Genomic DNA, 22104 nt, shown 5'->3' with positions numbered 1-22104 from the left:
ATGCCTCTCAGCACCTGCGTTTTGCGGGATACTACTGATTTTAGGTAAAAGTGCCACATTGCATTTTACATTTCAACTGCGCTGCGAACTGGATTCGAACCAGTGCGGGATATCCAATTTGATTTTGAGTCAAACGCCTTAACCACTCGGCCATTGCAGCACGTAGATTTCTTTGAGTACATCTTTGCGGAAACGTTACAAACCAGCTCTAGCTAAAGGTTTCTAATTAGTAATTGGTTAAAGAAGTCCTGTACTAGTTTGTAAAAATCCATTTGTTGCACATGTGGTATGTGACTGTGCCAGTTTTTTGGTAAGAACTGTCTTTCAAAAAAAAGCTGCATTATAGTAAATGTTGCGTAGTTTCTCCTGTCATCCCATGTGAAATCTAAAATGAATGTGGCGTAATTCACATGTAATCATTAACACGTATGTCAAAAACAAGGAATAAAATTCAAACTTAACTTTCTCCTGTTTTTTCCCGCATTTTTTTTCAGCCGATGTGTTAATTGAAGCTAAAGAAGCAAATGGCCAGAAACTTAAACGCAAAGCCTGTTATCGGCATTCAAGTTAGGTAGAATTTTGTGGAGCATGCTGTGTGCACTGGTCTATTACTTGCGACTTTCTCAAATCATGCCTCTCAGCACCTGCGTTTTGCGGGATACTACTGATTTTAGGTAAAAGTGCCACATTGCATTTTACATTTCAACTGCGCTGCAAACAGGATTCGAACCTGTGCGGGATATCCCATTTGATTTTGAGTCAAACGCCTTAACCACTCGGCCATTGCAGCACGTAGATTTCTTTGAGTACATCTTTGCGGAAACGTTACAAACCAGCTCTAGCTAAAGGTTTCTAATTAGTAATTGGTTAAAGAAGTCCTATACTAGTTTGTAAAAATCCATTTGTTGCACATGTGGTATGTGACTGTGCCAGTTTTTCGGTAAGAACTGTCTCTCAAAAAATTTGCATTATATTAAATGTTGCGTAGTTTCTCCTGTCAACCCATGTGAAATCAACAAAGCTTGTGGCGTAATTCGCATGTAGTCATTGACACGTATGTCAAAAGCCAAGAATAAAATTTAAACTTAGCTTTCTCCTTTTCTTTCCCGCATTTTCTTTCGGCCGATGTGTTAATTGTTTAAACGCAAAGCCTATTATCAGTATTCAAGTTAGGTAGAATTTTTTTGGAGCATGCTGTGTGCACTGGTCTATTACTTGCGACTTTCTCAAATCATGCCTCTCAGCACCTGCGTTTTGCGGGATACTACTGACTTTAGGTAAAACTGTCACATCGAATTTTCCATTTCAACTGCGCTGCGAACAGGCTTCGAACCAGTGCGGGATATCCCATTTGATTTCGAGTCAAACGCCTTAACCACTCGGCCATCGCAGCACGTAGATTTCTTTGAGTACATCTTCGCTCAAACGTTACAAACACGCCCTAGCTAAAGGTTTCTAATTAACAATTTGTTAAAGGATTCGTATACTAGTTGTATTCATCCATTTGTTGCAGATGCCGTAGGTGACTGTGTCATTTTTTTGGTAAGAACTTTCTCTCAAACAAAAATTGCATTATGTTAAATGTTGCGTAGTTTCTCCTGTCAACCCATGTGAAATCAACACAGCTTGTGGCGTAATTCGCATGTAATCATTGACACGTATGTCAAAAACAAAGACTAAAGTTTAAATATAGCTTTCTCCTCTTCTTTCCCATAATTTATTTCAGCCGATGTGTTAATTGAAGCTAAAGAAGCAAATGGCCAGAAGCTTGAAGGCAAAGCCTATTATCAGCATTCAAGTTAGGTAGAACTTTGTGGAGCATGCTGTGTGCGCTGGTCTATTACTTGCCACTTTCTCAAATATTGCCTCTCTGCACCCGCGTTTTGGGGGATACTATTGATTTTAGGTAAAACTGTCACATTGAATTTTCCATTTCAACTGCGCTGCGAACAGGATTCGAACCTGTGCGGGATATCCCATTTGATTTCGAGTCAAACGCCTTAACCACTCGGCCATCGCAGCACGTAGATTTCTTTGAGTACATCTTTGCGGAAACGTTACAAACCAGCTCTAGCTAAAGGTTTATAATTATTAACTTGGTAAAGAAGTCCTATACTAGTTTGAAACATCCATTTGTTACACATGTGGTATGTGACTGTGCCAGTTTTTCGGTAAGAACTGTCTCTCAAAACAAAGCTGCATTAAAGTAAATGTTGCGTAGTTTCTCCTGTCATCCCATGTGAAATCTAAAAGCCTGTGACGTAATTCACATTTAATCATTAACACGTATGTCAGAGACAAGGAATAGAGTTTAAATTTAGCTTTCTCCTCCTCTTTCCTGCATTTTTTTCCAGCCGGTGTGTTAATTGAAGCTAAAGAAGCAAGTGGTTAGAAATATGAATGCAAAGCCTGCTATCGGCATTCAAGTTAGGTAAATTTTGTGGAGCATGCTGTGTGCACTGGTCTATTACTTGCAACTTTCTCAAATTTTGCCTCTCAGCACCTGCCTTTTGCGGGATACTACTGATTTTAGGTAAAAGTGGTACATGGCAATCTCCATTTCAACTGCGCTGCAAACAGGACTCGAACCTGCGCGGGATATCCCATATGAGTTCGAGTCACACGCCTTAACCACTCAGCCATCGCAGCACGTAGATTACTTTGAGTACATCTTTGCGGAAACGTTACAAACCAGCTCTAGCTATAGGTTTCTAATTAGTAATTTGTAAAAAAAGTCCTATACTAGTTTGTAAAAATCAATTTGTTGCATATGCCGTATGTGACTGTGCCATATTTTCGGTAAGAACTTTCTCTCTAACAAAAATTGCATTATGTTAAATGTTGCGTAGTTTCTCCTGTCAACCCCTGTGAAATCAACAAACCTTGTGGCGTAATTCGCATGTAATCGTTAACACGTATGTCAAAAACAAGGACTAAAGCATAAATACAGCTTTCTCCTCTTTTTTTCCCGCATTTTCTTCCAGCCGATGTGTTAATTGAAGCAAAAGAAGCAAATGGCCAGAAACTTGAACGCAAAGCCTATTATCCGTTTTCAAGTTAGATAGAATTCTGTGGAGCATGCTGTGTGCACTGGTCTATTACTTGCGGCTTTCTCAAATTTTGCCTCTCAGCACCTGCGTTTTGTGAGATACTATTGATTTTAGGTAAAAGTGTCACATTGCAATTTACATTTCAACTGCGCTGCGAACAGGATTCGAACCTGTGCGGGATATCCCATTTGAATTCGAGTCAAACGCCTTAACCACTCGGCCATCGCAGCACGTAGATTTCTTTGAGTACATCTTTGCGGAAACGTTACAAACCAGCTCTAGCTAAAGGTTTCTAATTAGTAATTGGTTAAAGAAATCCTATACTAGTTTGTAAAAATCCATTTGTTGCACATGTGGTACATGACTGTGCCAGTTTTTCGGTAAGAAATGTCTCTCAAAAAAAACTGCATTATAGTAAATGTTGCGTAGTTTCTCCTGTCATCCCATGTGAAATCTAAAATGCCTGTGGCGTAATTCACATGTAATCATTAACACGTATGTCAAAAGCAAGGAATAAAATTCAAACTTAGCTTTCTCCTTGTCTTTCCCGCAATTTTTTCCAGCCGATGTATTAATTGAAGCTAAAGAAGCAAATGGCCAGAAACTTGAACGCAAAGCCTATTACCCGTATTCAATTTAGATAGAATTCTGTGGAGCATGCTGCGTGCACTGGTCTATTACTTGTGACTTTCTCAACTTTTGCCTCTCAGCACCAGCGATTTGAGACTTCCTATTGATTTTAGGTAAAAGTGTCACATTGCATTTTACATTTCAACTGCGCTGCGAACAGGATTCGAACCTTTGCAGAATATCCCATTTGATTTCGAGTCAAACGCCTTAACCACTCAGCCATCACAGACCATAGTTTTCATTGAGAAACATCTTCGCGCAAACGTTACAAACACGCCCTAGCTAAAGGTTTCCTATTAGTAATTTGTTAAAGAAGTCGTATACTACTTTGTAAATATGCAGTTGTTACACATGCCGTATGTGACTGTGCCAGTTTTTCGGTAAGAACTGTCTCTCAAAACAAAGCTGCATTAAAGTAAATGTTGCGTAGTTTCTCCTGTCATCCCATGTGAAATCTAAAAGCCTGTGACGTAATTCACATGTAATCATTAACACGTATGTCAGAGACAAGGAATAGAGTTTAAATTTAGCTTTCTCCTCCTCTTTCCTGCATTTTTTTCCAGCCGGTGTGTTAATTGAAGCTAAAGAAGCAAGTGGTTAGAAATATGAATGCAAAGCCTGCTATCGGCATTCAAGTTAGGTAAAATTTTGTGGAGCATGCTGTGTGCACTGGTCTATTACTTGAAACTTTCTCAAATTTTGCCTCTCAGCACCTGCCTTTTGCGGGATACTACTGATTTTAGGTAAAAGTGGTACATTGCATTCTCCATTTCAAATGCGCTGCAAACAGGACTCGAACCTGCGCGGGATATCCCATATGAGTTCGAGTCACACGCCTTAACCACTCAGCCATCGCAGCACGTAGATTACTTTGAGTACATCTTTGCGGAAACGTTACAAACCAACTCTAGCTATAGGTTTCTAATTAGTAATTTGTAAAAAAAGTCCTATACTAGTTTGTAAAAATCAATTTGTTGCATATGCCGTATGTGACTGTGCCATATTTTCGGTAAGAACTTTCTCTCTAACAAAAATTGCATTATGTTAAATGTTGCGTAGTTTCTCCTGTCAACCCCTGTGAAATCAACAAACCTTGTGGCGTAATTCGCATGTAATCGTTAACACGTATGTCAAAAACAAGGACTAAAGCATAAATACAGCTTTCTCCTCTTTTTTTCCTGCATTTTCTTCCAGCCGATGTGTTAATTGAAGCAAAAGAAGCAAATGGCCAGAAACTTGAACGCAAAGCCTATTATCCGTTTTCAAGTTAGATAGAATTCTGTGGAGCATGCTGTGTGCACTGGTCTATTACTTGCGGCTTTCTCAAATTTTGCCTCTCAGCAACTGCGTTTTGTGAGATACTATTGATTTTAGGTAAAAGTGTCCCATTGCAATTTACATTTCAACTGCGCTGCGAACAGGATTCGAACCTGTGCGGGATATCCCATTTGATTTCGAGTCAAACGCCTTAACCACTCGGCCATCGCAGCACGTAGATGTCTTTGAGTACATCTTTGCGGAAACGTTACAAACCAGCTCTAGCTAAAGGTTTCTAATTAGTAATTGGTTAAAGAAGTCCTATACTAGTTTGTAAAAATCCATTTGTTGCACATGTGGTACATGACTGTGCCAGTTTTTCGGTAAGAAATGTCTCTCAAAAAAAAGCTGCATTATAGTAAATGTTGCGTAGTTTCTCCTGTCATCCCATGTGAAATCTAAAATGCCTGTGGCGTAATTCACATGTAATCATTAACACGTATGTCAAAAGCAAGGAATAAAATTCAAACTTAGCTTTCTCCTTGCCTTTCCCGCAATTTTTTCCAGCCGATGTATTAATTGAAGCTAAAGAAGCAAATGGCCAGAAACTTGAACGCAAAGCCTATTATCCGTATTCAATTTAGATAGAATTCTGTGGAGCATGCTGCGTGCACTGGTCTATTACTTGCAACTTTCTCAACTTTTGCCTCTCAGCACCAGCGATTTGAGAGATCCTATTGATTTTAGGTAAAAGTGTCACATTGCATTTTACATTTCAACTGCGCTGCGAACAGGATTCGAACCTTTGCAGAATATCCCATTTGATTTTGAGTCAAACGCCTTAACCACTCAGCCATCACAGACCATAGCTTTCATTGAGAAACATCTTCGCGCAAACGTTACAAACACACCCTAGCTAAAGGTTTCCTATTAGTAATTTGTTAAAGAAGTCGTATACTACTTTGTAAATATGCAGTTGTTACACATGCCGTATGTGACTGTTCCATATTTTCAGTAAGAACTTTCTCTCTAACAAAAATTGCATTATGTTAAATGTTGCGTAGTTTCTCCTGTCAACCCCTGTGAAATCAACAAACCTTGTGGCGTAATTCGCATGTAATCATTAACACGTATGTCAAAAACAAGGACTAAAGCATAAATACAGCTTTCTCCTCTTTTTTTCCCGCATTTTCTTCCAGCCGATGTGTTAATTGAAGCAAAAGAAGCAAATGGCCAGAAACTTGAACGCAAAGCCTATTATCCGTTTTCAAGTTAGATAGAATTCTGTGGAGCATGCTGTGTGCACTGGTCTATTACTTGCGGCTTTCTCAAATTTTGCCTCTCAGCACCTGCGTTTTGAGAGATACTATTGATTTTAGGTAAAAGTGTCACATTGCAATTTACATTTCAACTGCGCTGCGAACAGGATTCGAACCTGTGCGGGATATCCCATTTGATTTCGAGTCAAACGCCTTAACCACTCGGCCATCGCAGCACGTAGATTTCTTTGAGTACATCTTTGCGGAAACGTTACAAACCAGCTCTAGCTAAAGGTTTCTAATTAGTAATTGGTTAAAGAAGTCCTATACTAGTTTGTAAAAATCCATTTGTTGCACATGTGGTATGTGACAGTGCCAGTTTTTCGGTAAGAACTGTCTCTCAAAAAAAAGCTGCATTATAGTAAATGTTGCGTAGTTTCTCCTGTCATCCCATGTGAAATCTAAAATGAATGTGGCGTAATTCACATGTAATCATTAACACGTATGTCAAAAACAAGGAAAAAAACTTAAACTTAGCTTTCTCGTTGTCTTTCCCGCATTTTTTTCCAGCCGATGTATTAATTGAAGCTAAAGAAGCAAATGGCCAGAAACTTGAACGCAAAGCCTATTATCCGTTTTCAAGTTAGATAGAATTTTGTGGAGCATGCTGTGTGCACTGGTCTATTACTTGCAGCTTTCTCAAATTTTGCCTCTCAGCACCTGCTTTTTGAGAGATACTACTGATTTTAGGTAAAAGTGGTACATTGCATTCTCCATTTCAACTGCGCTGCAAACAGGACTCGAACCTGCGCGGGATATCCCATATGAGTTCGAGTCACACGCCTTAACCACTCAGCCATCGCAGCACGTAGATTACTTTGAGTACATCTTTGCGGAAACGTTACAAACCAGCTCTAGCTAAAGGTTTCTAATTAGTAATTGGTTAAAGAAGTCCTATACTAGTTTGTAAAAATCCATTTGTTGCACATGTGGTATATGACTGTGCCAGTTTTTCGGTAAGAAATGTCTCTCAAAAAAAAGCTGCATTATAGTAAATGTTGCGTAGTTTCTCCTGTCATCCCATGTGAAATCTAAAATGCCTGTGGCGTAATTCACATGTAATCATTAACACGTATGTCAAAAGCAAGGAATAAAATTCAAACTTAGCTTTCTCCTTGTCTTTCCCGCATTTTTTTCCAGCCGATGTTTTAATTGAAGCTAAAGAAGGAAATGGCCAGAAACTTGAACGCAAAGCCTATTATCCGTATTCAATTTAGATAGAATTCTGTGGAGCATGCTGCGTGCACTGGTCTATTACTTGCGACTTTCTCAACTTTTGCCTCTCAGCACCAGCGATTTGAGAGATCCTATTGATTTTAGGTAAAAGTGTCACATTGCATTTTACATTTCAACTGCGCTGCGAACAGGATTCGAACCTTTGAAGAATATCCCATTTGATTTCGAGTCAAACGCCTTAACCACTCAGCCATCACAGACCATAGTTTTCATTGAGAAACATCTTCGCGCAAACGTTACAAACACGCCCTAGCTAAAGGTTTCCTATTAGTAATTTGTTAAAGAAGTCGTATACTACTTTGTAAATATGCAGTTGTTACACATGCCGTATGTGACTGTGCCATCTTTTCAGTAAGAACTTTCTCTCTAACAAAAATTGCATTATGTTAAATGTTGCGTAGTTTCTCCTGTCAACCCCTGTGAAATCAACAAGCCTTGTGGCGTAATTCGCATGTAATCATTAACACGTATGTCAAAAACAAGGAAAAAAACTTAAACTTAGCTTTCTCGTTGTCTTTCCCGCATTTTTTTCCAGCCGATGTATTAATTGAAGCTAAAGAAGCAAATGGCCAGAAACTTGAACGCAAAGCCTATTATCCGTTTTCAAGTTAGATAGAATTCTGTGGAGCATGCTGTGTGCCCTGGTCTATTACTTGCAGCTTTCTCAAATTTTGCCTCTCAGCACCTGCGTTTTGAGAGATGCTACTTATTTTAGGTAAAAGTCGTACATTGCATTCTCCATTTCAACTGCGCTGCAAACAGGACTCGAACCTGCGCGGGATATCCCATATGAGTTCGAGTCACACGCCTTAACCACTCAGCCATGGCAGCACATAGATTACTTTGAGTACATCTTTGCGGAAACGTTACAAACCAACTCTAGCTATAGGTTTCTAATTAGTAATTTGTAAAAAAAGTCCTAAACTAGTTTGTAAAAATCAATTTGTTGCATATGCCGTATGTGACTGTGCCATATTTTCGGTAAAAACTTTCTCTCTAACAAAAATTGTATTATGTTAAATGTTGCGTAGTTTCTCTTGTCAACCCCTGTGAAATCAACAAACCTTGTGGCGTAACTCGCATGTAATCGTTAACACGTATGTCAAAAACAAGGACTAAAGCATAAATACAGCTTTCTCCTCTTTTTTTCCCGAATTTTCTTCCAGCCGATGTGTTAATTGAAGCAAAAGAAGCAAATGGCCAGAAAATTGAACCCAAAGCCTATTATCCGTTTTCAAGTTAGATAGAATTCTGTGGAGCATGCTGTGTGCACTGGTCTATTACTTGCGGCTTTCTCAAATTTTGCCTCTCAGCACCTGCGTTTTGAGAGATACTATTGATTTTAGGTAAAAGTGTCACATTGCAATTTACATTTCAACTGCGCTGCGAACAGGATTCGAACCTGTGCGGGATATCCCATTTGATTTCGAGTCAAACGCCTTAACCACTCGGCCATCGCAGCACGTAGATTTCTTTGAGTACATCTTTGCGGAAACGTTACAAACCAGCTCTAGCTAAAGGTTTCTAATTAGTAATTGGTTAAAGAAGTCCTATACTAGTTTGTAAAAATCCATTTGTTGCACATGTGGTATGTGACTGTGCCAGTTATTCGGTAAGAACTGTCTCTCAAAAAAAAAGCTGCATTATAGTAAATGTTGCGTAGTTTCTCCTGTCATCCCATGTGAAATCTAAAATGAATGTGGCGTAATTCACATGTAATCATTAACACGTAAGTCAAAAACAAGGACTAAAGCATAAATACAGCTTTCTCCTCTTTTTTTCCCGTATTTTCTTCCAGCCGATGTGTTAATTGAAGCAAAAGAAGCAAATGGCCAGAAAATTGAACGCAAAGCCTATTATCCGTTTTCAAGTTAGATAAAATTCTGTGGAGCATGCTGTGTGCACTGGTCTATTACTTGCGACTTTCTCAAATCTTGCCTCTTGGTATTTGCGTTTTGGGGGCTACTACTGATTTTAGGTAAAAGTGTCACATTGAATTTTCCATTCCATCTGCGCTGCGAACAGGATTCGAACCTGTGCGGGATATCCCATTTGATTTCGAGTCAAACGCCTTAACCACTCCGCCATCGCAGCACGTAGATTTCTTTGAGTACATCTTTGCGGAAACGTTACAAACCAGCTCCAGCTAAAGGTTTCTAATTAGTAATTGGTTAAAGAAGTCCTATACTAGTTTGTAAAAATCCATTTGTTGCACATGTGGTATGTGACTGTGCCAGTTTTTCGGTAAGAACTGTCTCTCAAAAAAAAGCTGCATTATAGTAAATGTTGCGTAGTTTCTCCTGTCGTCCCATGTGTAATCTAAAATGCCTGTGGCGTAATTCACATGTAATCATTAACACGTATGTCAAAAACAACGAATAAAATTCAAACTTAGCTTTCTGCTCTTCTTTCCCGCATTTTTTTACAGCCGATGTGTTAATTGAAGCTAAAGAAGCAAATGGCCAGAAACTTAAACGCAAAGCCTGTTATCGGCATTCAAGTTAGGTAGAATTTTGTGGAGCATGCTGTGTGCACTGGTCTATTACTTGCAAATTTCTCAAATCATGCCTCTCAGCACCTGCGTTTTGCAGGATACTACTGATTTTAGGTAAAAGTGCCACATTGCATTTTCCATTATAACTGCGCTGCACACAGGATTCGAACCTGTGCAGGATATCCCATTGGATTTCGAGTTAAACGCTTTAACCACTCGGCCATCGCAGCACGTAGAATTCTTTGAGCACATCTTTGCGCAAATGTTACATACCAGCCCTAGCTAAATGTTTCTAATTATTAACTTGGTAAAGAAGTCCTATACTAGTTTGTAAACATCCATTTGTTACACATGCCGTATGTGACTGTGTCATATTTTCGGTAAGCAATTTTTCTCAAAAAATTTGCTTTATATTAAATGTTGCGTAGTTTCTCCTGTCATCCCATGTGAAATCTAAAAAACTTGTGGCGTAATTCACATGTAATCATTAACACGTATGTCAACAACAAGGAAAAAAATTTAAACTTAGCTTTCTCCTTTTCTTTCCCGCATTTTCTTTCGGCCGATGTGTTAAGTGCTTAAACGCAACGCCTGCTATCGACATTCAAGTTAGGTAGACCTTTGTGGAGCATGCTGTGTGCACTGGTCTATTACTTGCGGCTTTCTCAAATTTTGCCTCTCAGCACCTGCGTTTTGAGAGATACTATTGATTTTAGGTAAAAGTGTCACATTTCAATTTACATTTCAACTGCGCTGCAAGCAGGATTCGAACTTGCGCGGGATATCTCATGTGATTTCGAGTCACACGCCTTAACCACTCAGCCATCGCAGCACGCAGATTTCTTTAAGTACATCTTTGCAGAAACGTTACAAACCAGCTCTAGCTATAGGTTTCTAATTATTAATTTGTTAAAGGATTCGTATACTAGTTTGTATTCATCCATTTGTTACACATGCCGTATGTGACTGTGTCATATTTTTGGTAAGAACTTTCTCTCAAACAAAAATTGCATTATGTTAAATGTTGCGTAGTTTCTCCTGTCAACCCATGTGAAATCAACACAGCTTGTGGCGTAATTCGCATGTAATCATTGACACGTATGTCAAAAACAAAGACTAAAGTTTAAACTTAGCTTTCTCCTCTTCTTTCCCGCATTTTTTTTCAGCCGATGTGTTAATTGAAGCTAAAGAAGCAAATGGTCAGAAACTTGAACGCAAAGCCTGTTATCGGCATTCAAGTTAGGTAGAATTTTGTGGAGCATGCTTTGTGCATTGGTCTATTATTTGCGACTTTCTTAAATCTTGCCACTTGGTACTTGCGTTTTGGGGGATACTACTGATTTTAGGTAAAAGTGTCACATTGAATTTTCCATTTCAACTGCGCTGCGAACAGGATTCGAACCTGTGCGGGATATCCTATTTGATTTCGAGTCAAACGCTTTAACCTCTCGGCCATCGCAGCACGTAGAATTCTTTGAGCACATCTTTGCGCAAATGTTACATACCAGCCCTAGCTAAATGTTTCTAATTATTAAATTGGTAAAGAAGTCCTATACTAGTTTGTAAACATCCATTTGTTACACATGCCGTATGTGACTGTGTGATATTTTCGGTAAGCAATTTCTCTCAAAAAATTTGCATTATATTAAATGTTGCGTAGTTTTTCCTCTCAACCCATGTGAAATCAACAAAGCTTGTGGCGTACTTCGCATGTAGTCATTGACACGTATGTCAAAAGCCAAGAATAAAATTTAAACTTAGCTTTCTCCTTTTCTTTCCCGCATTTTCTTTCGGCCGATGTGTTAATTGTTTAAACGCAAAGCCTATTATCAGTATTCAAGTTAGGTAGAATTTTTTTGGAGCATGCTGTGTGCACTGGTCTATTACTTGCCACTTTCTCAAATATTGTCTCTCTGCAGCCGCGTTTTGGGGGATACTATTGATTTTAGGTAAAACTGTCACATTGAATTTTCCATTTCAACTGCGCTGCGAACAGGATTCGAACATGTGCAGGATATCCCATTGGATTTCGAGTTAAACGCTTTAACCACTCGGCCTTCGCAGCACGTAGAATTCTTTGAGCACATCTTTGCGCAAATGTTACATACCAGCCCTAGCTAAATGTTTCTAATTATTAACTTGGTAAAGAAGTCCTATACTAGTTTGTAAACTTCCATTTGTTACACATGCCGTATGTGACTGTGTCATATTTTCGGTAAGCAATTTCTCTCAAAAAATTTGCATTATATTAAATGTTGCGTAGTTTCTCCTGTTATCCCATGTGAAATCTAAAAAACTTGTGGCGTAATTCACATGTAATCATTAACACGTATGTCAACTACAAGGAAAAAAATTTAAACTTAGCTTTCTCCTTTTCTTTCCCGCATTTTCTTTCGGCCGATGTGTTAAGTGCTTAAACGCAACGCCTGCTATCGACATTCAAGTTAGGTAGAACTTTGTGGAGCATGCTGTGTGCACTGGTCTATTACTTGCGGCTTTCTCAAATTTTGCCTCTCAGCACCTGCGTTTTGAGAGATACTATTGATTTTAGGTAAAAGTGTCACATTGCAATTTACATTTCAACTGCGCTGCAAACAGGATTCGAACCTGTGCGGGATATCCCATTTGATTTCGAGTCAAACGCCTTAACCACTCGGCCATCGCAGCACGTAGATTTCTTTGAGTACATCTTTGCGGAAACGTTACAAACCAGCTCTAGCTAAAGGTTTCTAATTAGTAAGTGGTTAAAGAAATCCTATACTAGTTTGTAAAAATCCATTTGTTGCACATGTGGTATGTGACTGTGCCAGTTTTTCGGTAAGAACTGTCTCTCAAAAAAAAGCTGCATTATAGTAAATGTTGCGTAGTTTCTCCTGTCATCTCATGTGAAATCTAAAATGAATGTGGCGTAATTCACATGTAATCATTAACACGTATGTCAAAAACAAGGAAAAAAACTTAAACTTAGCTTTCTCGTTGCTTTTCCCGCATTTTTTTCCAGCCGATGTATTAATTAAAGCTAAAGAAGCGAATGGACAGAAACTTGAACGCAAAGCCTATTATCCGTTTTCAAGTTAGATAGAATTCCGTGGAGCATGCTGTGTGCACTGGTCTATTACTTGCGACTTTCTCAAATCTTGCCTCTTGGTATTTGCGTTTTGGGGGATACTACTGATTTTAGGTAAAAGTGTCACATTGAATTTTCCATTCCATCTGCGCTGCGAACAGGATCCGAACCTGTGCGGGATATCCCATTTGATTTCGAGTCAAACGCCTTAACCACTCGGCCATCGCAGCAAGTAGATTTCTTTGAGTACATCTTTGCGGAAACGTTACAAACCAGCTCCAGCTAAAGGTTTCTAATTAGTAATTGGTTAAAGAAGTCCTATACTAGTTTGTAAAAATCCATTTGTTGCACATGTGGTATGTGACTGGGCCAGTTTTTCGGTAAGAACTGTCTCTCAAAAAAAAGCTGCATTATAGTAAATGTTGCGTAGTTTCTCCTGTCATCCCATGTGAAATCTAAAAAACTTGTGGCGTAATTCACATGTAATCATTAACAGGTATGTCAACAACAAGGAAAAAAATTTAAACTTAGCTTTCTCCTTTTCTTTCCCGCATTTTCTTTCGGCAGATGTGTTAATTGCTTAAATGCAACGCCTGCTATCGGCATTCAAGTTAGGTAGAACTTTGTGGAGCATGCTGTGTGCACTAGTCTATTACTTGCGACTTTCTCAAATCATTCCTCTGAGCATCTGCCTTTTGCGCGATACTACTGATTTTAGGTAAAAGTGGTACATTGCATTCTCAATTTCAACTGCGCTGCAAGCAGGATTCGAACTTGCGCGGGATATCTCATGTGATTTCGAGTCACACGCCTTAACCACTCGGCCATCGCAGCACGCAGATTTCTTTAAGTACATCTTTGCAGAAACGTTACAAACCAGCTCTAGCTATAGGTTTCTAATTATTAATTTGTTAAAGGATTCGTATACTAGTTTGTATTCATCCATTTGTTACACATGCCGTATGTGACTGTGTCATATTTTTGGTAAGAACTTTCTCTCAAACAAAAATTGCATTATGTTAAATGTTGCGTAGTTTCTCCTGTCAACCCATATGAAATCAACACAGCTTGTGGCGTAATTCGCATGTAATCATTGACACGTACGTCAAAAACAAAGACTAAAGTTTAAACTTAGCTTTCTCCTCTTCTTTCCCGCATTTTTTTTCAGCCGATGTGTTAATTGAAGCTAAAGAAGCAAATGGCCAGAAACTTGAACGCAAAGCCTGTTATCGGCATTCAAGTTAGGTAGAATTTTGTGGAGCATGCTTTGTGCATTGGTCTATTACTTGCGACTTTCTCAAATCTTGCCACTTGGTATTTGCGTTTTGGGGGATACTACTGATTTTAGGTAAAAGTGTCACATTGAATTTTCCATTTCAACTGCGCTGCGAACAGGATTCGAACCTGTGCGGGATATCCCATTTGATATCGAGTCAAACGCTTTAACCTCTCGGCCATCGCAGCACGAAGAATTCTTTGAGCACATCTTTGCGCAAATGTTACATACCAGCCCTAGCTAAAGGTTTCTAATTATTAAATTGGTAAAGAAGTCCTATACTAGTTTGTAAACATCCATTTGTTACACATGCCGTATGTGACTGTGTGATATTTTCGGTAAGCAATTTCTCTCAAAAAATTTGCATTATATTAAATGTTGCGTAGTTTCTCCTCTCAACCCATGTGAAATCAACAAAGCTTGTGGCGTAATTCACATGTAATCATTAACACGTATGTCAAAAACAAGAAAAAAAATTTAAACTTAGCTTTCTCCTTGTCTTTCCCGCATTTTTTTCCAGCCGATGTATTAATTGAAGCTAAAAAAGCAAATGGCCAGAAACTTGAACGCAAAGCCAATTAGCCGTATTCAAGTTAGATAGAATTCTGTGGAGCATGCTGTGTGCACTGGTCTATTACTTGCGACTTTCTCAAATTTTGCCTCTCAGCACCAGCGTTTTGAGAGATACTACTGATTTTAGGTAAAAGTGGTACATTGCATTTTACATTTCAACTGCGCTGCGAACAGGATTCGAACCTGTGCGGGATATCCCATTTGATTTCGAGTCAAACGCCTTAACCACTCGGCCATCGCAGCACGTAGATTTCTTTGAGTACATCTTTGCGAAACGTTACAAACCAGCTCTAGCTAAAGGTTTCTAATTAGTGATTGGTTAAAGAAGTCCTATACTAGTTTGTAAAAATCCATTTGTTGCACATGTGGTATGTGACTGTGCCAGTTTTTCGGTAAGAACTGTCTCTCAAAAAAAAGCTGCATTATAGTAAATGTTGCGTAGTTTCTCCTGTCGTCCCATGTGAAATCTAAAATGCCTGTGGCGTAATTCACATGTAATCATTAACACGTATGTCAAAAACAAGGAATAAAATTCAAACTTAGCTTTCTCCTCTTCTTTCCTGCATTTTCTTTCGGCCGATGTGTTAATTGTTTAAATGCAAAGCCTATTATCAGTATTCAAGTTAGGTAGAATTTTGTGGAGCATGCTGTGTGCACTGGTCTATTACTTGCCACTTTCTCACATTGTGTCTCTCTGCACCAGCGTTTGGAGAGATACTATTGATTTTAGGTAAAAGTGTCACATTGCATTTTACATTTCAACTGCGCTGCGAACAGGATTCGAACCTTTGCGGGATATCCCATTTGATTTCGAGTCAAACGCCTTAACCACTCAGCCATCACAGACCATAGTTTTCATTGAGAAACATCTTCGTGCAAATGTTACAAACCAGCCCTAGCTAAAGGTTTCTAATTATTAATTTGTTAAAGGAGTCGTATACTAGTTTGTATTCATCCATTTGTTGCACATGCCGTATGTGACTGTGTCATACTTTCGATAAGAACTTTCTCTCAAACAAAGATTGCATTATGTTCAATGTTGCGTAGTTTCTCCTGTTAACCCATTTGAAACAACACAGCTTGTGGCATAATTGGCATGTAATCATTGACACGTATGTCAAAAACAAAGACTAAAGTTTAAATATAGCTTTCTCCTCTTCTTTCCTGCATTTTTTTCCAGCCGGTGTGTTAATTGAAGCTAAAGAAGTAAGTGGTTAAAAATATGAATGCAAAGCCTGCTATCGGCATTTAAGTTAGGTAAAATTTTGTGGAGCATGCTGTGTGCACTGGTCTATTACTTGCCACTTTCTCAACCTTTGCCTCTCTGCGCCAGGGTTTTGAGGGATACTATTGATTTTAGGTAAAACTGTCGCATTGAATTTTCCATTTCAACTGCGCTGCAAACAGGATTCGAACCTGTGCGGGATATTCCATTTGATTTCGATCCAAACGCCTTAACCACTCGGCCATCGCAGCACGTAGCTATCTTTGAGTACATCTTCGCGCAAGCGTTACAAACGCGCCCTAGCTAAAGGTTTCCAATTAGTAATTTGTTAAAGAAGTCGTATACTACTTTGTAAATATGCAGTTGTTACACATGCCGTATGTCACTGTGCCATATTTTCAGTAAGAACTTTCTCTAAAAAAAAAATTGCATTATCTTAAATGTTGAGTAGTGTCTCCTGTCATCCCATGTGAAATCTTAAAAACCTGTGGCGTAATTCACATGTAATCATTACCACGTATGTCAAAAACAAGGAAAAAAATTAAACTTAGCTTTCTCCTTGTCTTTCCCGCATTTTTTCCAGCCGAAGTGTTAATTGAAGCTAAAGAAGCAAATGACCAGAAACTTGAACGCAAAGCCTATTATCAGTATTCAAGTTAGGTAGAATTTTGTGGAGCATGCTGTGTGCACTGGTTTATTACTTGCCACTTTCTCAGATTTTGCCTCTGTGCACCAGCGTTTTGGGGGATACTATTGACTATAGGTAAAACTGACACATTGAATTTTCCATTTCAACTGCGCTGCGAACAGGACTCGAACCTGTGCGGGATATCCCATTTGATTTCGAGTCAAAAGCCTTAACCACTCGGCCATCGCAGCACGTAGATTTCCTTGAGTACATCTTCGCGCAAACGTTGCAAACACGCCCTAGCTAAAGGTTTCCAATTAGTAATTTGTTAAAGAAATCGTATACTACTTTGTAAATATGCAGTTGTTGCACATGCCGTATGTGACTGTGCCATTTTCTCAGTAAGAACTTTCTCTCAAAAAAAATTGCAATATATTAAATGTTGCGTAGTGTCTCCTGTCATCCCATGTGAAATCTAAAAAAACCTGTGGCGTAATGCACATGTAATCATTAAAACGTATGTCAAAAACAAGGAAAAAGAATTTAAACTTAGCTTTCTCCTTTTCTTTCCCGCATTTTTTTCCAGCCGATGTGTTAATTGAAGCTAAAGAAGCAAATGGCCAGATTCTTAAACACAAAGCGTATTATCCATATTCAAGGTAGATTGAATTCCGTGGAGCATGCTGTGTGCACTGGTCTATTACTTGCGACTTTCTCAACCTTTGCTTCTCAGCACCAGCGTTTTGACAGATACTAATGATTTTAGGTAAAAGTGTCACATTGCAATTTACATTTCAACTGCACTGCGAACATGATTTGAACCTGTGCGGGATATCCCATTTGATTTCGAGTCAAACACCTTAACCACTCAGCCATCACAGCACATAGTTTTCAATGAGAAACATCTTTGCGCAATTGATACGAACCAGCCCTAGCTAAAGGTTTCTAATTATTAATTTGTTAAAGGAGTCGTATACTAGTTTATATTCATCCATTTGTTACACATGCCGTATGTGACTGTGTCATATTTTCGGTAAGAAATTTTTCACAAACAAAAATTGCATTATGTTAAATGTTGCGTAGTTTCTCCTGTAATCCCATGTAAAAGCAAAAACACCTGTGGCGTAATTCACATATAATCATTAACACGTATGTCAAAAACAAGGATTAAAATTTAAACTTAGCTTTCTCCTCTTCTTTCCCGCATTCTTTTCCAACCGATGTGTTAATTGAAGCTAAAGAAGCAAATGGCCAGAAACAATCGCCTTAACCACTCGGCCATCGCGGCACGTAGATTTCTTTGAGTACATCTTCGCGGAAACTTTACAAACACGCCCTAACTAAAGGTATCCAATTATTAATTTGTTAAAGAAGTCGTATACTACTTTGTAAATATGCAGTTGTTACATATGCTGTATGTGAATGTGCCATATTTTCAGTAAGAACTTTCTCTCAAAAAAAAATTGCAGTATATTAAATGTTGCGTAGTGTCTCCTGTCATCCCATGTGAAATCTAAAAAACCTGTGGCGTAATTCACATGTAATCGTTAACACGTATGTCAAAAACAAGGAATAAAGCATAAATACAGCTTTCTCCTCTTTTTTTCCCGCAGTTTCTTCCAGCCGATGTGTTAATTGAAGCTAAAGAAGAAAATGGCCAGAAACTTGAACGCAAAGCCTATTATCCAAATTCAAGTTAGATAGAATTCTGTGGAGCACGCTGTGTGCACTGGTCTATTACTTGCCACTTTCTCAAGTTTTGCCTCTCAGCACTTGCGTTTTGAGAGATACTATTGATTTTAGGTGAAACTGTCGCATTGAATTTTTCATTTTAACTGCGCTGCGAACAGGATTCGAACCTGCGCGGGATATCCCATTTGATTTCGAGTCAAACGCCTTAACCACTCGGCCATCGCAGCACGTAGATATTTTTCAGTACATCTTCGCGCAAGCGTTACAAACACGCCCTAGCTAAAGGTTTCCAATTATTAATTTGCTAAAGAAGTCGTATACTACTTTGTAAATATGCAGTTGTTACATATGCTGTATGTGAATGTGCCATATTTTCAGTAAGAACTTTCTCTCAAAAAAAAATTTCAGTATATTAAATGTTGCGTAGTGTCTCCTGTCATCCCATGTGAAATCTAAAAAACCTGTGGCGTAATTCACATGTAATCATTAACACGTATGTCAAAAACAAGGAATAAAGTTTTAATATAGCTTTATCCTCTTCTTTCCCATAATTTTTCAGCCGATGTGTTTATTGAAGCAAAAGAAGCAAATGGCCAGAAACTTGAACGCAAGGCCTATTATCAGTATTCAAGTTAGGTAGAATTTTGTGGAGCATGCTGTGTGCACTGGTCTATTACTTGCCACTTTCTCAACTTTTGCGTCTCTGCACCCGCGTTTTGGGGGATACTATTGATTTTAGGTGAAACTGTCGCATTGAATTTTTCATTTCAACTGCGCTGCGAACAGGATTCGAACCTGCGCGGGATATCCCATTTGATTTCGAGTCAAACGCCTTAACCACTCGGCCATCGCAGCACGTAGATTTCTTTGAGTACATCTTGGCGCAAATGCTACAAACCAGCCCTAGCTAAAGGTTTCTAATTATTAATTTGTTAAAGGAGTCGCATACTAGTTTGAATTCATCGATTTTTTACCCATGCCGTATGTGACTGTGTCATATTTTTGGTAAGAACTTTCTCTCAAACAAAAATTGTATTATGTTAAATGTTGCGTAGTTTCTCCTGTCAGCCCCTGAGAAATCAACAAAGCTTGTGGCGTAATTCGCATGTAATCGTTAACACGTATGTCAAAAACAAGGACTAAAGCATAAATACAGCTTTCTCCTCTTTTTTTCCCGCATTTCTTCCAGCCGATGTGTTAATTGAAGCAAAAGAAGCAAATGGCCAGAAACTTGAACGCAAAGCCTATTATCCGTATTCAAGTTAGATAGAATTCTGTGGAGCATGCTGTGTGCACTGGTCTATTACTTGCAATTTCCCAAATCATGCCTCTCAGCACCTGCGTTTTGCCGGATACCACTGATTTTAGGTAAAAGTGTCACATTGAATTTTCCATTTTAACTGCGCTGCGAACAGGATTCGAACCTGTGCGGGATAAACCATTTGATTTCGAGTCAAACGCCTTAACCACTCGGCCATCGCAGCACGTAGATTTCTTTGAGTACATCTTGGCGCAAATGCTACAAACCAGCCCTAGCTAAAGGTTTCCAATTATTAATTTGCTAAAGAAGTCGTATAGTACTTTGTAAATATGCAGTTGTTACATATGCTGTATGTGAATGTGCCATATTTTCAGTAAGAACTTTCTCTCAAAAAAAAATTGCAGTATATTAAATGTTGCGTAGTGTCTCCTGTCATCCCATGTAAAATCTAAAAAACCTGTGGCGTAATTCACATGTAATCATTAACACGTATGTCAAAAACAAGGAATAAAGTTTTAATATAGCTTTATCCTCTTCTTTCCCATAATTTTTCAGCCGATGTGTTTATTGAAGCAAAAGAAGCAAATGGGCAGAAACTTGAACGCAAGGCCTATTATCGGCATTCAAGTTAGGTAGAATTTTGTGGAGCATGCCGTGTATATGTGTGCACTGGTGTATTACTTGCGACTTTTTCAAATCCTGCCTCTTGGTATTTGCGTTTTGTGGGATACTATTGATTTTAGGTAAAAGTGTCACATTGCATTTTCCATTTCATCTGCGCTGCGAGCAGGATTCGAACCTGCGCGGGATATCCCATTTGATTTCGAGTCAAACGCCTTAACCACTCGGCCATCGCAGCACGTAGAATTCTTTGAGTACATCTTGGCGCAAATGCTACAAACCAGCCCTAGCTAAAGGTTTCTAATTATTAATTTGTTAAAGGAGTCGCATATTAGTTTAAATTCATCGATTTTTTACCCATGCCGTATGTGACTGTGTCATATTTTTGGTAAGAACTTTCTCTCAAACAAAAATTGTATTATGTTAAATGTTGCGTAGTTTCTCCTGTCAACCCCTGAGAAATCAACAAAGCTTGTGGCGTAATTCGCATGTAATCGTTAACACGTATGTCAAAAACAAGGACTAAAGCATAAATACAGCTTTCTCCTCTTTCTTTCCCGCAGTTTCTTCCAGCCGATGTGTTAATTGAAGCTAAAGAAGAAAATGGCCAGAAACTTGAACGCAAAGCCTATTATCCGTATTCAAGTTAGATAGAATTCTGTGGAGCACGCTGTGTGCACTGGTCTATTACTTGCCACTTTCTCAAGTTTTGCCTCTCAGCACCTGCGTTTTGAGAGATACTATTGATTTTAGGTAAAAGTGTCACATTGCAATTTACATTTCAACTGCGCTGCAAACAGGATTCGAACCTGCGCGGGATATCCCATTTGATATCGAGTCAAACGCCTTAACCACTCGGCCATCGCAGCACGTAGATATCTTTGAGTACATCTTCGCGCAAGCGTTACAAACACGCCCTAGCTAAAGGTTTCCAATTATTAATTTGTTAAAGGAGTCGCATACTAGTTTGTATTCATCCATTTGTTACACATGCCGTATGTGACTGTGTCATATTTTCGGTAAGAACTTCCTCTCAAACAAAAATTGTATTATGTTAAATGTTGCGTAGTTTCTCCTGTCAAACCCCTGTGAAATCAACAAAGCTTGTGGCGTAATTAGCATGTAATTGTTAACACGTATGTCAAAAACAAAGAATAAAGTTTAAATATAGCTTTCTCCTCTTCTTTCCTATAATTTATTCCAGCCGATGTGTTAATTGCAGCTAAAGAAGCAAGTGGCCAGAAATATCAATGCAAAGACTATTATCGGCATTCAAGTTAGGTAGAATTTTGTGGAGCATGCCGTGTATATGTGTGCACTGGTGTATTACTTGCGACTTTTTCAAATCCTGCCTCTTGGTATTTGCGTTTTGTGGGATACTATTGATTTTAGGTAAAAGTGTCACATTGCATTTTCCATTTCATCTGCGCTGCGAGCAGGATTCGAACCTGCGCGGGATATCCCATTTGATTTCGAGTCAAACGCCTTAACCACTCAGCCATCGCAGCACGTAGAATTCTTTGAGTACATCTTGGCGCAAATGCTACAAACCAGCCCTAGCTAAAGGTTTCTAATTATTAATTTGTTAAAGGAGTCGCATATTAGTTTAAATTCATCGATTTTTTACCCATGCCGTATGTGACTGTGTCATATTTTTGGTAAGAACTTTCTCTCAAACAAAAATTGTATTATGTTAAATGTTGCGTAGTTTCTCCTGTCAACCCCTGAGAAATCAACAAAGCTTGTGGCGTAATTCGCATGTAATCGTTAACACG

General features: G+C 38.8%; 33 non-coding genes across 33 annotated transcripts; all 33 read right to left on the bottom strand.

The window, feature by feature from the left end:
• Positions 1-79: 79 nt before the first annotated feature.
• Trnal-caa (transfer RNA leucine (anticodon CAA)) lies at positions 80-160 on the bottom strand. The gene has a single exon. It is a non-coding gene; the product is annotated as a tRNA-Leu (tRNA).
• A 549-nt stretch (positions 161-709) lies between these two features.
• Positions 710-790, bottom strand: Trnal-caa (transfer RNA leucine (anticodon CAA)). Its single transcript has one exon. It is a non-coding gene; the product is annotated as a tRNA-Leu (tRNA).
• A 522-nt stretch (positions 791-1312) lies between these two features.
• Positions 1313-1393, bottom strand: Trnas-cga (transfer RNA serine (anticodon CGA)). The gene has a single exon. It is a non-coding gene; the product is annotated as a tRNA-Ser (tRNA).
• Positions 1394-1941: 548 nt separating this feature from the next.
• Positions 1942-2022, bottom strand: Trnas-cga (transfer RNA serine (anticodon CGA)). Its single transcript has one exon. It is a non-coding gene; the product is annotated as a tRNA-Ser (tRNA).
• A 546-nt stretch (positions 2023-2568) lies between these two features.
• Positions 2569-2649, bottom strand: Trnas-cga (transfer RNA serine (anticodon CGA)). Its single transcript has one exon. It is a non-coding gene; the product is annotated as a tRNA-Ser (tRNA).
• A 550-nt stretch (positions 2650-3199) lies between these two features.
• Trnas-cga (transfer RNA serine (anticodon CGA)) lies at positions 3200-3280 on the bottom strand. The gene has a single exon. It is a non-coding gene; the product is annotated as a tRNA-Ser (tRNA).
• Positions 3281-3828: 548 nt separating this feature from the next.
• On the bottom strand, positions 3829-3909 carry Trnas-cga (transfer RNA serine (anticodon CGA)). The gene has a single exon. It is a non-coding gene; the product is annotated as a tRNA-Ser (tRNA).
• Positions 3910-4458: 549 nt separating this feature from the next.
• Trnas-cga (transfer RNA serine (anticodon CGA)) lies at positions 4459-4539 on the bottom strand. Its single transcript has one exon. It is a non-coding gene; the product is annotated as a tRNA-Ser (tRNA).
• Positions 4540-5089: 550 nt separating this feature from the next.
• Trnas-cga (transfer RNA serine (anticodon CGA)) lies at positions 5090-5170 on the bottom strand. The gene has a single exon. It is a non-coding gene; the product is annotated as a tRNA-Ser (tRNA).
• A 1181-nt stretch (positions 5171-6351) lies between these two features.
• On the bottom strand, positions 6352-6432 carry Trnas-cga (transfer RNA serine (anticodon CGA)). Its single transcript has one exon. It is a non-coding gene; the product is annotated as a tRNA-Ser (tRNA).
• A 549-nt stretch (positions 6433-6981) lies between these two features.
• On the bottom strand, positions 6982-7062 carry Trnas-cga (transfer RNA serine (anticodon CGA)). The gene has a single exon. It is a non-coding gene; the product is annotated as a tRNA-Ser (tRNA).
• Positions 7063-7611: 549 nt separating this feature from the next.
• On the bottom strand, positions 7612-7692 carry Trnas-cga (transfer RNA serine (anticodon CGA)). Its single transcript has one exon. It is a non-coding gene; the product is annotated as a tRNA-Ser (tRNA).
• A 550-nt stretch (positions 7693-8242) lies between these two features.
• Trnas-cga (transfer RNA serine (anticodon CGA)) lies at positions 8243-8323 on the bottom strand. Its single transcript has one exon. It is a non-coding gene; the product is annotated as a tRNA-Ser (tRNA).
• A 550-nt stretch (positions 8324-8873) lies between these two features.
• On the bottom strand, positions 8874-8954 carry Trnas-cga (transfer RNA serine (anticodon CGA)). Its single transcript has one exon. It is a non-coding gene; the product is annotated as a tRNA-Ser (tRNA).
• A 551-nt stretch (positions 8955-9505) lies between these two features.
• On the bottom strand, positions 9506-9586 carry Trnas-cga (transfer RNA serine (anticodon CGA)). The gene has a single exon. It is a non-coding gene; the product is annotated as a tRNA-Ser (tRNA).
• A 549-nt stretch (positions 9587-10135) lies between these two features.
• Positions 10136-10216, bottom strand: Trnas-cga (transfer RNA serine (anticodon CGA)). The gene has a single exon. It is a non-coding gene; the product is annotated as a tRNA-Ser (tRNA).
• Positions 10217-10737: 521 nt separating this feature from the next.
• Trnas-cga (transfer RNA serine (anticodon CGA)) lies at positions 10738-10818 on the bottom strand. Its single transcript has one exon. It is a non-coding gene; the product is annotated as a tRNA-Ser (tRNA).
• A 549-nt stretch (positions 10819-11367) lies between these two features.
• On the bottom strand, positions 11368-11448 carry Trnas-cga (transfer RNA serine (anticodon CGA)). The gene has a single exon. It is a non-coding gene; the product is annotated as a tRNA-Ser (tRNA).
• Positions 11449-12572: 1124 nt separating this feature from the next.
• Positions 12573-12653, bottom strand: Trnas-cga (transfer RNA serine (anticodon CGA)). The gene has a single exon. It is a non-coding gene; the product is annotated as a tRNA-Ser (tRNA).
• Positions 12654-13202: 549 nt separating this feature from the next.
• Trnas-cga (transfer RNA serine (anticodon CGA)) lies at positions 13203-13283 on the bottom strand. The gene has a single exon. It is a non-coding gene; the product is annotated as a tRNA-Ser (tRNA).
• A 523-nt stretch (positions 13284-13806) lies between these two features.
• Trnas-cga (transfer RNA serine (anticodon CGA)) lies at positions 13807-13887 on the bottom strand. Its single transcript has one exon. It is a non-coding gene; the product is annotated as a tRNA-Ser (tRNA).
• A 549-nt stretch (positions 13888-14436) lies between these two features.
• Trnas-cga (transfer RNA serine (anticodon CGA)) lies at positions 14437-14517 on the bottom strand. Its single transcript has one exon. It is a non-coding gene; the product is annotated as a tRNA-Ser (tRNA).
• Positions 14518-15064: 547 nt separating this feature from the next.
• Positions 15065-15145, bottom strand: Trnas-cga (transfer RNA serine (anticodon CGA)). Its single transcript has one exon. It is a non-coding gene; the product is annotated as a tRNA-Ser (tRNA).
• Positions 15146-15667: 522 nt separating this feature from the next.
• On the bottom strand, positions 15668-15748 carry Trnas-cga (transfer RNA serine (anticodon CGA)). Its single transcript has one exon. It is a non-coding gene; the product is annotated as a tRNA-Ser (tRNA).
• A 549-nt stretch (positions 15749-16297) lies between these two features.
• Trnas-cga (transfer RNA serine (anticodon CGA)) lies at positions 16298-16378 on the bottom strand. Its single transcript has one exon. It is a non-coding gene; the product is annotated as a tRNA-Ser (tRNA).
• A 547-nt stretch (positions 16379-16925) lies between these two features.
• Trnas-cga (transfer RNA serine (anticodon CGA)) lies at positions 16926-17006 on the bottom strand. The gene has a single exon. It is a non-coding gene; the product is annotated as a tRNA-Ser (tRNA).
• A 550-nt stretch (positions 17007-17556) lies between these two features.
• On the bottom strand, positions 17557-17637 carry Trnas-cga (transfer RNA serine (anticodon CGA)). Its single transcript has one exon. It is a non-coding gene; the product is annotated as a tRNA-Ser (tRNA).
• Positions 17638-18593: 956 nt separating this feature from the next.
• Positions 18594-18674, bottom strand: Trnas-cga (transfer RNA serine (anticodon CGA)). Its single transcript has one exon. It is a non-coding gene; the product is annotated as a tRNA-Ser (tRNA).
• A 547-nt stretch (positions 18675-19221) lies between these two features.
• Positions 19222-19302, bottom strand: Trnas-cga (transfer RNA serine (anticodon CGA)). The gene has a single exon. It is a non-coding gene; the product is annotated as a tRNA-Ser (tRNA).
• A 548-nt stretch (positions 19303-19850) lies between these two features.
• Positions 19851-19931, bottom strand: Trnas-cga (transfer RNA serine (anticodon CGA)). The gene has a single exon. It is a non-coding gene; the product is annotated as a tRNA-Ser (tRNA).
• Positions 19932-20486: 555 nt separating this feature from the next.
• Trnas-cga (transfer RNA serine (anticodon CGA)) lies at positions 20487-20567 on the bottom strand. The gene has a single exon. It is a non-coding gene; the product is annotated as a tRNA-Ser (tRNA).
• A 550-nt stretch (positions 20568-21117) lies between these two features.
• On the bottom strand, positions 21118-21198 carry Trnas-cga (transfer RNA serine (anticodon CGA)). The gene has a single exon. It is a non-coding gene; the product is annotated as a tRNA-Ser (tRNA).
• A 558-nt stretch (positions 21199-21756) lies between these two features.
• Positions 21757-21837, bottom strand: Trnas-cga (transfer RNA serine (anticodon CGA)). Its single transcript has one exon. It is a non-coding gene; the product is annotated as a tRNA-Ser (tRNA).
• Between the last annotated feature and the right edge of the window lie 267 nt (positions 21838-22104).

This window comes from Hydractinia symbiolongicarpus, chromosome 5 (genome assembly GCF_029227915.1).
Source record: "Hydractinia symbiolongicarpus strain clone_291-10 chromosome 5, HSymV2.1, whole genome shotgun sequence".
In the NCBI taxonomy this organism is placed as follows: domain Eukaryota; kingdom Metazoa; phylum Cnidaria; class Hydrozoa; order Anthoathecata; family Hydractiniidae; genus Hydractinia; species Hydractinia symbiolongicarpus.
The sequence above is the reverse complement of the archived record's forward strand: the minus strand, read 5'-3'. Positions and strand labels throughout refer to the sequence as shown.